Below are 13295 nucleotides of genomic sequence, written 5' to 3' on the forward strand. Positions count from 1 at the left end.
ACTCTTTTAGTGTTTTTTCAATGGCAGGATCTCCATCGGTGACAACTGTTATAGGTAGCACACCTTTCATACAAGCCAAGAAGGCCCTCGTTGCCCACATGTAGCTAGCAGTGGATTCATTGTCAAGGATTGCGAAACCAAGTATACAAGTCCGAAAGTGGTTATTAATACCAACCCAAATCAACAAAGGCTTACCAAAGCTATTTGTCTTATATGTAGAATCAAAGGCGATTGCGTGTCCATATCTTTCGTAATCCGACCTTGATTTTGCATCTGCCCAGAACAAGTGAAGTAATCTCTTGCCTTTATCATAAGCAAATAAACCATAGAAACCTAGATCATGATCTGCTTTGTGCTCCAGATACCCTAAGGCTCTGCCAGCATCCGACCCCTTAAAGCCAACAGTTGAAGCCGATGACATTCGATTGTATAGGTCTTTGATTGTAAATGGGGTCTTATCATATCCGCCGACTAGCTTTGCCATGTATGACATAATGTGGCATGTTCTAATGCCAGATTTCTTCATACAATTTGCCTTCTGAAGACAGCCAGGTGATACCACTCTATTTGACCATAGATACTGCTTGTGACGATCACTTGCTAACGAGTGTGAATGAAATGGGAAAAAATATTTGCATATCCAGTTACCCCTCTTTCTGTTAAGGATAACTCGAAAAGCCACATTGCACCCACATCGGGGGATGGCCTTTGGCTCCCTCACTCTATCAAGTCTTGATGTATGCTGTTCAGACCTACTTCCCTGCCTTGAGCAGACCCACTCTCTCAAACGAATGTTACCTCGAATATTTGTACGCATGTGGCCTTTACGAATACTAAACCCCACTACCTTTGTGTACTCATATATGAATTCTTCAGCCATAAGAAGTGTAGCAAAAGCATGACCGACCATGTTATCCATTGTCAAATTGGTGGCCGCTGCATGTATACCGTACTTTAGAAATATCCCCTGGTTGGACAATCCTTCATCATTTGATATTTGCATGGCCCCTTCATTAGTTATGTTCTCTTGTGTTTTAAGTGCCTCATTTACTTTGTCGCCATCAATAGGTCCCCCCTGGCGTACATCTTCCACTTCTTGCTCTTCACATGTCTCATTTTCTCCACTAGAGTCACTGCTAAAGAGGTCCTGCACCTCCAATTCTGCTTCCCAGTACTCCATAAAAAAGGTATAACCTTGTTTGAAAAAGGGCAGAACATGATATTGCATTTGTAAAATGACATCTATGGTTGGAGAGAATATTACAACTACAACATAGAAACATAGTTCAAGGTTGGCTTAGGTAATCTTACATTCATTGTCATGTCTCGAAAATCATTAAAACTTCTATATCCCACCCAAGAGTTGGTTGTGGAAAAATAAGCTACGTACACATTTCTATAGCAGGAAAATGGTAGATAACCTTACACTGTCCACTAAAATGGGTAATCCAACTTCTTGTTCTTAAAAGTTGGAGGGCAGAGATCTCAGGTTGATCATCTGCCTTCATATTATCCTAATAATAATTTAAACTACCCACATATGTTGGTATGAACATATTACAACCCTATTAACAGGCTAAAATATGATGGGGAGGTATTTCTAGTGAAGTTGTTATTTTTCATATTTTTTTAACAAGCCACACTAATACAAATACACAGGAGACATGGAGAAATCTTAACAAAAATTATAACATAAGAAATTGTACCTCTCCGATAATGGAAATCTTTGGAGGTGTCCGGAGATGGGGGAATATAAAATGCAACCACCTCCTCAGGAAAACAGTCCCCTGTCAACAGGTGAACGTAGTCTTGCCTAATAGATGGAAAATGATACTCAGTAAATCATGTAACAATATCATAAACAGGGCACCACCAACACAGCAACTCCATTGAACAAGACAATAAATATCTTCAAATCAGGGGCATTTTGCTGTTATGAGAGTTAAATTTGGACAAAGACATTTTGACTCACCCAAAAATTGAAGACCAAATATTGAAGCACGTGTGTTAGATATTGTGTTTCCCTTTTGGAGATGTTCAAATGTATTGACATTCATTTATAAAAGTCAATTTTTCTACACAACTTGTTGAAAATGGTAGGCTGTCGTGTAGGGATAATAAAGAAGCCTCCGTTAGATCAGAGTTGTTCTGTGTTGCTCTAATTTTTGCACCAACCAATAAAGTTCTCAGTTTTTGTAATGCGAAGCAATAAATGATATTTTATCCATTGTGGTGGAGCTTATTGTGTGTGTCAAATTTTAAATAATGTGGATAAATTTATGTTTCCCGAATCTTTTTTTATTTTAAATTTAATCTTCGGCAATTGAAGATAAATTTGCCAAAATGGCATTCTGAAATAGTGAATTTAGCAAAAATGACTTTTTCATTTGTTTTTTTTTTTATTTCTACTTTTTCTTAAAAAAAAATGGATGATGTGCCAATCGCCTTACATTATGATCTTCTCCAATCCTGGTTCATATGGTAGATTCATAAACATTCTGTTCAAATTTCTACACAGAACCATTGACCCAATACATACGTACAAGTCGAATTCCAACTAACTTCTTTAGTGCGGGGTGATTCAATCACAATTATTTATTAAGATATTATTGAAATTATGGATAAATTTTCACCCTTGATCCAATGATGGTACACCAAAGTCACATTCATTCCTAAAATTAGATACAGGTCAACAATTATACATCTGGGAAGCTTATAAGCACGTCACAAATTATTTTGATTTGGTAGGAAGTATCCGACCAATTTTACTCTGTACAATTTTGAATACATATTTAAATGTAACAAGCACCCTTCTTTAATCAGTTTTTATAATTTAATTAGCTTGGGAGATTCTGAATTGTATACGTACCATTACCAGTTACAATAGTTCCCCTGCCAAAAATGTAAATTTCAGTTTACATAAGTGACATATGCATTCAACGTTTATGGAACACTTTAATCCTCGGATGATGTTTTTTGAGAGATTAACAAAATACATAGTTACCACAGGAGTTACAAATATTGATAAGCATTTGAAATACTAGAGTTAGGAGTTAAAAAATCAGTTAGTACCCATGACGGATTCCTCTGACTCTCTGCCTCCACTCAGTCCAGCTCCGAGCTCGGTATGACGTTTTTCTATTGAATCCACCTTGACATCTACAAAAGCTTCAGATTGCACGACGCCCTCTCTTTCTCTATCATGTAATGATCCTGGAATCCTGGAAATATTATTAATGTTACAACTACAGCAGCATGAAGCTAGGTGCATATTCCATTCTACGTTACCCTCGAGAGACGAAATCTTCTTCTTCAACGATTCAATCTTTTGTTCTTGTTTCTGACGGAATAAATTCCCACATTTTATCTCGAAAGACAGATCCTGAACCTCTTGCCTCAGCTCGTTGATGGTTCTCAAAGGGTCGACCGGAACCTCCGTCAACTTAACACAGCCGACCACCTCCGAATCTGGCGTTGAAGGTCTTTGAGTGCGGTCAACAGGGAAAACCTCCAAGTTGCATGAATCCACGGATGAGTCAGAGTCCATTTCCAAATGCGCAATAAATCGTTGATAAACTTAACTGTAAAGTTTTAGAGTGTACTACAAATTATATTTTGGAGGGCCAAAAATATGAACGAAAGAGGAGTTGAGGACTTTTACAGTCTGGGTCGTTTAAATTTAAATTGTAATTTTTTTGAATGGTTTAAGGGCATCTCCCACTTGGCTACATCTGTTTATAAAGTTGGGGTCACCACAACCACAAGTGTTGTCTTTATATGACCAGGGGCACCTCCTCTCCTCTGCATTGCCTTACTGCCTCAGTCACGTCAATCAACTTTTCAATCAAGTTTAATGCATATGGTTATTAAGAATTTATTGATTATACTGTGATATAAGGCAAAACTTTGTCCACTTTTTTATATCTGCAAGGGGGAGTGCCACGTGAGTTGCCAAAGGTGGAAGATTTATTATTATTTTTTATAGTTATTATTTTCACACATTATTTTTCATGCGCCTAAAAAAATTAGTCATGTCTGCGACATTCTCCTTTAAAATATTTTTTATCACTGTAAATTATTATGATTTCGACATTATATTGTTATGCTCTAAATAACTACATTAGTCACGGTCATAAAAATAACAACGGTAAAAATTGTTTACACCTCATAAATACAAAAGAGGCCCACCGGTGGAGGTATTTCTAAAGCCCCTATCATAAAATCCTTCTAAAATCAATATCTAAATAATCATAATAATATGTCGAAGAGGGGTATGTTAAATAACTTTATAATCTTCTTTGTCCTTAATTACAAAAGTTTTCTTAATGTGGATTCACTTACTTATAATATGTTCGATTTTTATAATGTAAAATTTAACGCATGAGCCAAAATAATTACAAGTAATCCATAAATTCAAAACATAAACACAAAGACTTGAAAAAAATAATTTTTGTGAAAAATAAATTAGGGAATTCAATTAGTTTCCTCTATCCACTCTAATACTTATCAATGCTTGTGTTACACAAACAAAAATATGACCAAACACAATAATGTGCATTTTCCACATTTGACGACAATTCCTGCGATCGCATGTTTTGATTCCTGCGGTCGCAGGAATGCCCTGGAAATCCCCAACTCCTCTGGAACTGCGGCCGCATGATCCTTCACCTGCGGTCGCAGAAAGTGGCCCAAAACACCGTTTTCCCCCAACTTTTGTCCTTTTGTCGGTCTTTCCATCATGTTCCTACACCTAAGTCACCTAAGCCCATTGACACCTGAAAAAACAAGCGTAAAATAGAACAAAACAAAACTAACCCCCTAGCACTTAACCTGAAAACACATAGATAAACGAGTGTAAAACTCACTTAAAATTTGCTTGGCCTCGTGCAGAGAAAACAAGACTGAAGACAAACGACACAAAAAATTACAGACACTAAACAAATGAATCAAGATAACCACAATTTTTAAACCAATAAAATAATTGAATGACAAGCATATAAAATCGTCGAAAAATAACTGACAAGTAATCCAGATTTTCAATACAACCACTTCTTCAATTTACCCTAACTCATTGATAATTTTTGTCTACTCAATCAAGAACAGTAAATAACACACATTTAAAATAATTTACACATGCTGAATTCTCACCATCAATCCATCAAACCTCATATTTTCATATGCTTGCTAACTTATTATTCTCCACGAATATATATCAATGCATGTTCAAGAATCAAAAGGTCTTTTAGAGCTTGTATTGAAAGGCTTAGGTAACGGTAGATAAAATAGTTATTTTGGCTAAAATATACCATAAGCATATAATCCAAACAAACGAAACCTGATATCCACATTGTAATCCAAACAACCCCAAATTTCCCTTTATTTTCCAAGATTGAGAAAAATTCACACTAGATATATCTTTTTTTTTTTTTAACCACACTTCCCCAAAGTTATGTTTTTCGATGTGAACAAACATAAGAAGTGTAGTTTATTTTCACTCTTCTTTTTTGTTTTTTTTTTCCGAATTTTCCTCTCAATCTTTCATTTTATTTTTCTATTGTCACAACCACATCACAAAAATAACACCCATTACAAATCAATCCCCATGTATATGTTTTTATATATATATGCTTACGGTATAAATCAAGGGAATGGAAAATAATAAAGTGTTCAAATAGGCTCAAAATAAGTGTTGTACAATAAAAAGATATTCTTTTAGGCTCAAAAAGGGTAACTAGGGATAAAATATTCAAGGTTGGCTTGAAAGGGTCAAACGTTCTGAAAAAAAATTGCCTAAATCATTTTCCTAAACAAGCATTGACTATGATATCGCCCCAAATAGCAAGTAAGCAAGTTCTAGAATTTGATCATACATTATTTCCACATTCAAAATTCAGCAAGTGTAAATATCTTTAAATATAAAAATTTACCAATCATGATCAAATATTCAGTTTACAATGAATTAAAGTAATCCAAAGAAGTGGTCAAACCAAGCACACGGATTGTTTTTACAATCAAGCATATTTTTCTCGAACTATATTACAAGGCATTCACGTATTCTCATTGGCTAATCATTGTTATCTTGATTCGACAGACTCTCTAAATACCCTAACACAAAACAGAATTAATGCAAAAAAAAACAAACCAAACACAATTTAACAAAACACCAAACGAAACAGCCACTTGACTCAACTAGCTTAACACAAATAAGAAAACGACTCCTTCCCCAAACTTATCAAAAACATTGTCCCCAATGTTTAAATAAAAGTTAAGGAAAGGAAACTTACCTGACTCGACTCACGATGAAGGACTGGCCTTGTCATCCCCATCAGGTGGAGGATACACAAAATTGGGTGGTTGTGGATATAGTGGAAATCCACTTGTGTCAATGCCAAAATGAGTGGCGAAAGCTTGGTTGTAGGCATATTGGTTCTGCGCCACACTGACACTCCACAAGTGGTACTGCTGGAACTGTGACACCAAAGTGTCCAACCTTTGGTTGACATTCTGAGGTCTTGGTGGTGGACAAGCATACTGATTTGATGTACCTGCACTAGGATCAGCTAAAAAATTTTTGACCTTGTTAATCTTTACCAAATCGTAAACTAGAGGGGGCAATTTCTCCTCTAAGTCATTAATGGGGACCCCTGCTTGCAAACACAAACTAGTGATAGGCTAGGAAAATAAAGCCCCACATAACCAGTGACACAACACTCATTTAAATTAGCAGCAATAATATTGCTAACATCTATAGATTTATTGTTTAAAACAGCATACAGCAATACTGCTTTAGTAGGTGTGACAATGGTAAAGGCTTTGGTGGGTGTCAGATTTGAACAAATAAAATACAACCACACTCTTTTCTCCCTCGTCAATAAATTGAAGGGAAACCCTACTCGATGAGTGCCATTGAAGGTCCATTCAGTACCTGGCGGGGTTAAGGCTCGCAAGATAGTGTCCCAAGTACTCTCCTCACAAAGTTGGTCCTGTAAGTCCCTATATTCATCATTTTCTAAGGTAGGCAATTTAAAAAATATATTGATATCACTTCTGTTAAATTTCACAATTTTGCCGCTAACAGTTGCTTCCCAGGTATAGTCATGATGAAAAGCATTAGCATAAAATTCTCTAACTACAGGGATAATAGCAGTAATTGGAGGAGCACAGAAAACCACCCACTTATGGACTCTAATGACTGATGTATACTCTTCAGGGACAATAAACTCATCTTTCCAATTGGTAGCAAACCCTCTCTCCCTAATAAGGCTACGTTCCTTATCTTGAATGTACCTAGAATTGGCCATTGGGTTGACAAACCTAGGGACATCCTCAAAATTTAGGTCTTCTTCATTCTCTATGGGTGGGGGTGGTGGTTGTTGTTTTTTCGTTTTTCCAGTTTTTGTTATTTTTCTACTAGTAGACATTATTACACAATAACCAAAACTACACAAAATAATGCACACACACTGACCAATTCACTGAAGACCACAAATTTCAAAAATTATAATCAATGTTCAATTTAGAATTGTCCACAACCAAAATAAGCACAAGAACAATGATGAATACCTTCAAATTTAAAAATCCAAAAAATTATGGCTTAGATTTGCAAAATGGAAAAATTCTCCAAATTAATTGTTCACCCGATGAAATTGGACATAAATGTAAGCATCTAGACTTCCCAATTACACCAATGTCACATCAATTTCATAAAATTAAAAAAAAAAAAATTATCCAAAACTAGGTCAAAATTTCCCAATTTCAAATTAAAGCAAACTCAACCCAAAATTGAATCCACCAACGTTCAATACAATTGGTTCAATGGCAGCATAAAAATCCAGAAATAACATACGAGGTGAAACACGACACACAAATTTCTGATTCACTAGCTTAGCCTGAAAAATTTATGGAGAACACAATGTAGAACTTAATAACAAAATTATAAAGGAGACATACAATGATGGATGATGGTGGAGAGAAAGTTGGCAAAGATTAAAAAGGGAATACACTTACAAAATGTTGGAGTGGTTGGGCCTCTTGAAAAAAAAAATTGAAGAAAGAAGGAGAATGAGATATAATGAAATTAGGTGATAAAGAGAAGAGGAAGATGATAAAATGAGGGTGATAAGAAAGAGAGTATGATAAAATTAATTTTTTAATTAATTAAATTCATATAGTATTTTATATAAAATTACGCGTTCATGCGGTCGCAGGAAGCCATGCGTGCAACCACAGGAATCTCGCCAAGGTGTGTTGCCCACTGGAGCTGCAGCCGTATAAAGTTGTTCCTGCAGTCGCAGCAGTGTCTTGGAAATGACCAACTATGCTGTAGATGCGACCGGAGAATCCATTCACTATGGTCGAAGAATGTGGCAGGAAACAGTGCGAGACAAGACCTTCAACGTTTGATACAATAAACCACTTTGACATATTATACGAAATAAGTAATTAAATATAATATATTATTCAAACAAAAATTTGGTACAATAAACCATGATATTAAAACTATGTGTTTTGATTTATTTTGTGGACCCTATGTTTTGTAAAATGGTTAAAATAGAACACTAAACTCAATTTTGATGGAGAAAAAATTTAATATAAGAACACAGTTTTTAAGCAGAATGATTTTATTTTTGTTGTGAATTGTTAGTTTGGTAAATTATTTGTGATTTTAGATGAGAAAACATTGACCAAATTCGGGTTTAGGGTTCTATTTTAACCATTTTACAAAACATAGAGTCTAAAAAGTAATTCGTCAAAACACAAGGTCCAAATAGGTAATGGAAAAAAAACACAGTGTCCAAAAAGGTATAAACCCAATTTCCAATTTTTATACTCCTACATTTTAAGATTATACTTTTTGACAATTTCATAAAGAAGTCAGTCAAAAATTTTTGTTATCCAAAAAACAAGCACGGATGACGTGGCAAGTGATTTCCGGATACGTGTCTGACACCTGGTGGGATTCTGCTACAGTATCGACCAGTAAAGATATTATAAGCAAAAAGCGGTTGAGGTTTACCTGCGACCAGTATAGTCGCGGATTCTACTTATTTAAAGATATATTCAAAAAGATCTTGATCAATCCCGAGATTGTCTCCTATGATTTCCTGATGTTATCCCCATTTCCTGCGTGGACTCGGAACATTCATCCAGGCCCATGGTCAGGGGCTGTTCAAAATGTGAGCCCGGCCCAAGGCCTCTTGGTACGGTCATCCAGGACAGTCATCCGGGAGATGTGCAGACAGTTCGAACCCCCCACGACATACGCGCCTGGTCCCGGACCCTGGTAACGGTCCGGTCCTGTGGTAAATGAAGAGGGACAAAGGTAAATGAACCCGGATCACATCGTCCCCGGTTGGTGGGACCAAGCATCCAGGACCCTGAAGCCGCCCCACCCCACGTGGGCGTTGTCCCTACTTTTCACCTTCGGGAAAGGCCACCTCGGGATTGCACGCCGTTGTTTCAGATCTGCGCTGCCAATTACTCTGACTGGTCTTGTCCCCTGAATCTGCTAAATAACTCGAAGTGTCCAGACCAAAAGCACCGTTTTGTCGGGCGAAATATAGCTCTTAGGCCAACTTAATGGGCCTTAACTGGTCTGGAATTCATGTATGTTTTATCTTTTATATTGGGCTCCCACTAGAGAGCCCAAGAGTATCCATATCTCTGATGGGCCCGGGTCATACCTGGCCCAGACCCAGTGTTCCCATAAGCCTATAAATACAGGCTATAGAACACTGGAAAACGGATCTCTAGAACTAGTACAAAGTTACTCTGTCAAAATATAGAGATAAACTCCATTGTAAAAGGCTTTCCAAGCTCTAATACTACGAACTCATGGACTAAGGCTCATTAACGCCCAAACCTACGTAAAAATCCCGTGTTAATGTAATCCCCCTTGAGCCTATAAATAGAGAAAGATAGCTCAAGGAAGGGACTTTTTGGCTTTCGAACTACCTGAGATCAGTGTGATCCTATTTGATATATTGTATTGTTCTTCAGAGGTTGTTGAAACTCATTGAACCCTAGTTCTTTGATCACTCCTTTGAATCCTATATCAATAATAATTCAAGTGGACGTAGGTTATTATCAGATTCTGGGGCCGAGCCACTATAAATTCTTGTCTTATTTATTGTTTTTCGTCATCACATTCTTTCCAACGTGTTTGTCCACATCAAGCAAGTTTGACTCCGTGTCAGTTGGCCAAAATCAGGGTCAACAATTTTAATTATGGGTATTTGAGAATGTCGATAATAACGGAAATTGAAGGGTGTTAATTATGATTATCGAAATGGTGGAATCGAAGGGGGTCAACATTTAATTATGAATGTTTAAATGTGTACATTGATTGCATAAATGGGTACATTGATTGCAGATGTAAGAAAATTGCACCCCATATGTGACATACTGACTACTGGTCACATGGTACTGACTAATAAGTGGAGAACGATATTTTCTTGTTTATGGCCCCATGAACAGTTTTATGTTATAAATAAAACATATAATTTCCTTTTGATTGGTTTTTCACCTAAACCTATTAATAACACCTAGATGCACGTTTATAACCAAAGAACTCAATTAGCGAGTTTAGCACTGTTCAAAGTTCACATCAACGGTGTTGGAGTAACCAGGGTGTGACACTGTACATGTACTTTTATTTATTATTATGGAAATTTTTAATATTACAGACCTTTACATTGCACAAACATTTGATACCTCTTATACATAGACAAGAAAACTTATACAACTATTAATTTGCATTCTCATATGATAATACATGGAGGTAATGCTTAATAGAAATACTTCTATAAAAATAAAATAAAAGGAAATTTATTTGGTAGGGCCTTCAAAAAGAGCCCCACCGTAGGGCTCTTTTGTGTTCTCAACATTTGAAAAGCTTTCGACGCGATTTTTTTTATGACAAAGTATAGTGTAGTTATTTAGAGCATCCTGCAAATTTTCACAAAATTCCGAATAAGTTACAGTGCTGAAAATTTGCAGGATTCTCTAAATAACTACAATACACACGGTCATAAAAAACAAATCCCACCGAAAGCTGTTCAAAGGTTCAGAACACAAAAGAGCCCTACGGTGGGGCTCTTTTTGAAGGCCTTACCAAATAAATTTCCTAAAATAAAATACTCCATATAGATATTACCTAAGTTGATACTAAAGGTCGTATATGAAACATATTATTGAAATTAAATTACGTAGTTGTTGTGGATACTCCCCGACCTTACTCCCCGACCTTCATAGAGGTCATCATTTTCATCAGTATCACAACCTATACCACCACCTACTAATTCTTATAGGCTTGTCGAGTAGGTGAGATATTGTATTGTTGGGGAAGCGGAGTGATCAGGAACACCTTATATAAGTTTATTTGTTTAGATGTTAAACAAATGTGGGAAAGTAAATGAACTTGAATAACCTGCATAATTTGTTGTCACCACTATAGGCCGATTGGTGTGACCGTATAGAGAAGACGTTAGGATTGACATAGAAAGTTGTAACATAACTGGAAACCTTACTTTACCAATTTGAAAATGGGTTAAGCCGGAAACATCTTGTTTAAGAAATTCTTCAGGCGTCCACGTCTCCTTCATCTCTTATTTAGAATCCATTTACATAGGGAAGTGATGTGTAGAGGTGGGGGTACAAGGTACACTCCAACTTTCCTATAATTATCATGTGGGCATTGAACATTCCTGAGTTGGACAATATTGTAGAAAATGAAAGTTATTTATAGAATGGGATGGTGGATGGACGATGTCCTCCATGGGTCCCAGTAATTTTTATGCTATATAGTCAAGCCAAACTCTATTAATATGCTGGGAATTGAGTGGTCAATGAAAGGCTAGTACATTAATCAACAATCTGCCCTACAGAGAGGCGTGCATCAATGTCCGAAACATTGCTCAAATAAATAAATCACTGGATAATGCCTTCTCGGTACATGTGCCATGCCCAAAGCTTCCCTGCAGAGAGCCATGCAGCAAGGCAGGCTGGGAAAGTGGCCCAGCCTTGGATTATAAATAAGGGACAAGACATGTAATCATTAAACTTATATGGCCAGCTGAAATTATTGGTATGGGCAGCTGTTAACTTATATGAATTCACATGTGAGCAGTGCCACAACAGACAAATTATATACAAAACGACTCTCTGTTGGAAGTGACAACTGAAGCTCTATTTGACTGCAGTCTATGGAAGTGACCACTGAAGCTTTATTTGACTTTTTCATTGATCAACCACATTTATAAATTTGGGGTAAAACGTAACTATTATATTTTTTTTCTCATGTGAGTACTCAATAATTGAAAGCATTAAACTGTATGGTGTATTATTGTGAAGAACTTTCTTATTGATACTAGTAATTAAGCGTAAAACAAATTAGAGACAAGGGAAGGTGGAAACACATAACTCACCTGTCACAAGAGCCACTCCCGAAGGAAGAGGTAAAATATCTAATTGTTTATAATATGATAAAATTGTTAAATAATTTTCCATTGAGTTATGTAAAGTTATTTTTTTACCTAAATGAGTAATATTTCTCTACATATAGTGTAACACTATTCATCAAGCTATAAATATTTTATTACTTTTTTATAAACTTTTGTATATATATATAAGTGTGATATTACTATATTTAATTATATTATTTCTTAAAATGAATAAAATATATTTAAAAAATTTAATATTTAAATGATGTAGAGAAAAAATAGAAAAACTAGTGTATGCTATAATGTAACATTTTGAGGTAAATTATAATATAACTGAAGTTAGTTGAAAAGAAATGATGGACCCTGCTAATTATAGCGTGGTTGAATCTACAGTTAAAAAAGGAGTTTTATTAGTAGGTTATTGTTATCCAACAAACGGGCACGGGTGACGTGGCAGGCGTTTATAAACACATGGCTGACACCTGCTAGAGTTCTGTTCGACCATCGACCAGTAAGATCCTCCTGGCGTAGCGTTTGAGGTTTCCTTACGACCAACATGCTCGTACACTCCGCATATTTGAAGATGATCATGGGGAAATCATAATCAGTTTCGAGATTATCTCCGATAATTCCCGATTATCCGATTTATTAGGAGATAATATCTGTAACAAATTCATGTAATCCTCCTTTAGCCTATACATAGAGAAAGATAGCTCAAGGAAGGGACTTTTTGGCTTTTGGTTAATTGAAGTTATACACTTATAAGAGAATTAGGGTTATTGTATTAACACTTGCAAGAGAATTAGAGTTATTGTATCAATTATTATTATACCAAAAATAAAAAATATATATTAC

The sequence above is a fragment of the Humulus lupulus genome, chromosome 2, assembly GCF_963169125.1.
Source record: "Humulus lupulus chromosome 2, drHumLupu1.1, whole genome shotgun sequence".
Taxonomy (NCBI): domain Eukaryota; kingdom Viridiplantae; phylum Streptophyta; class Magnoliopsida; order Rosales; family Cannabaceae; genus Humulus; species Humulus lupulus.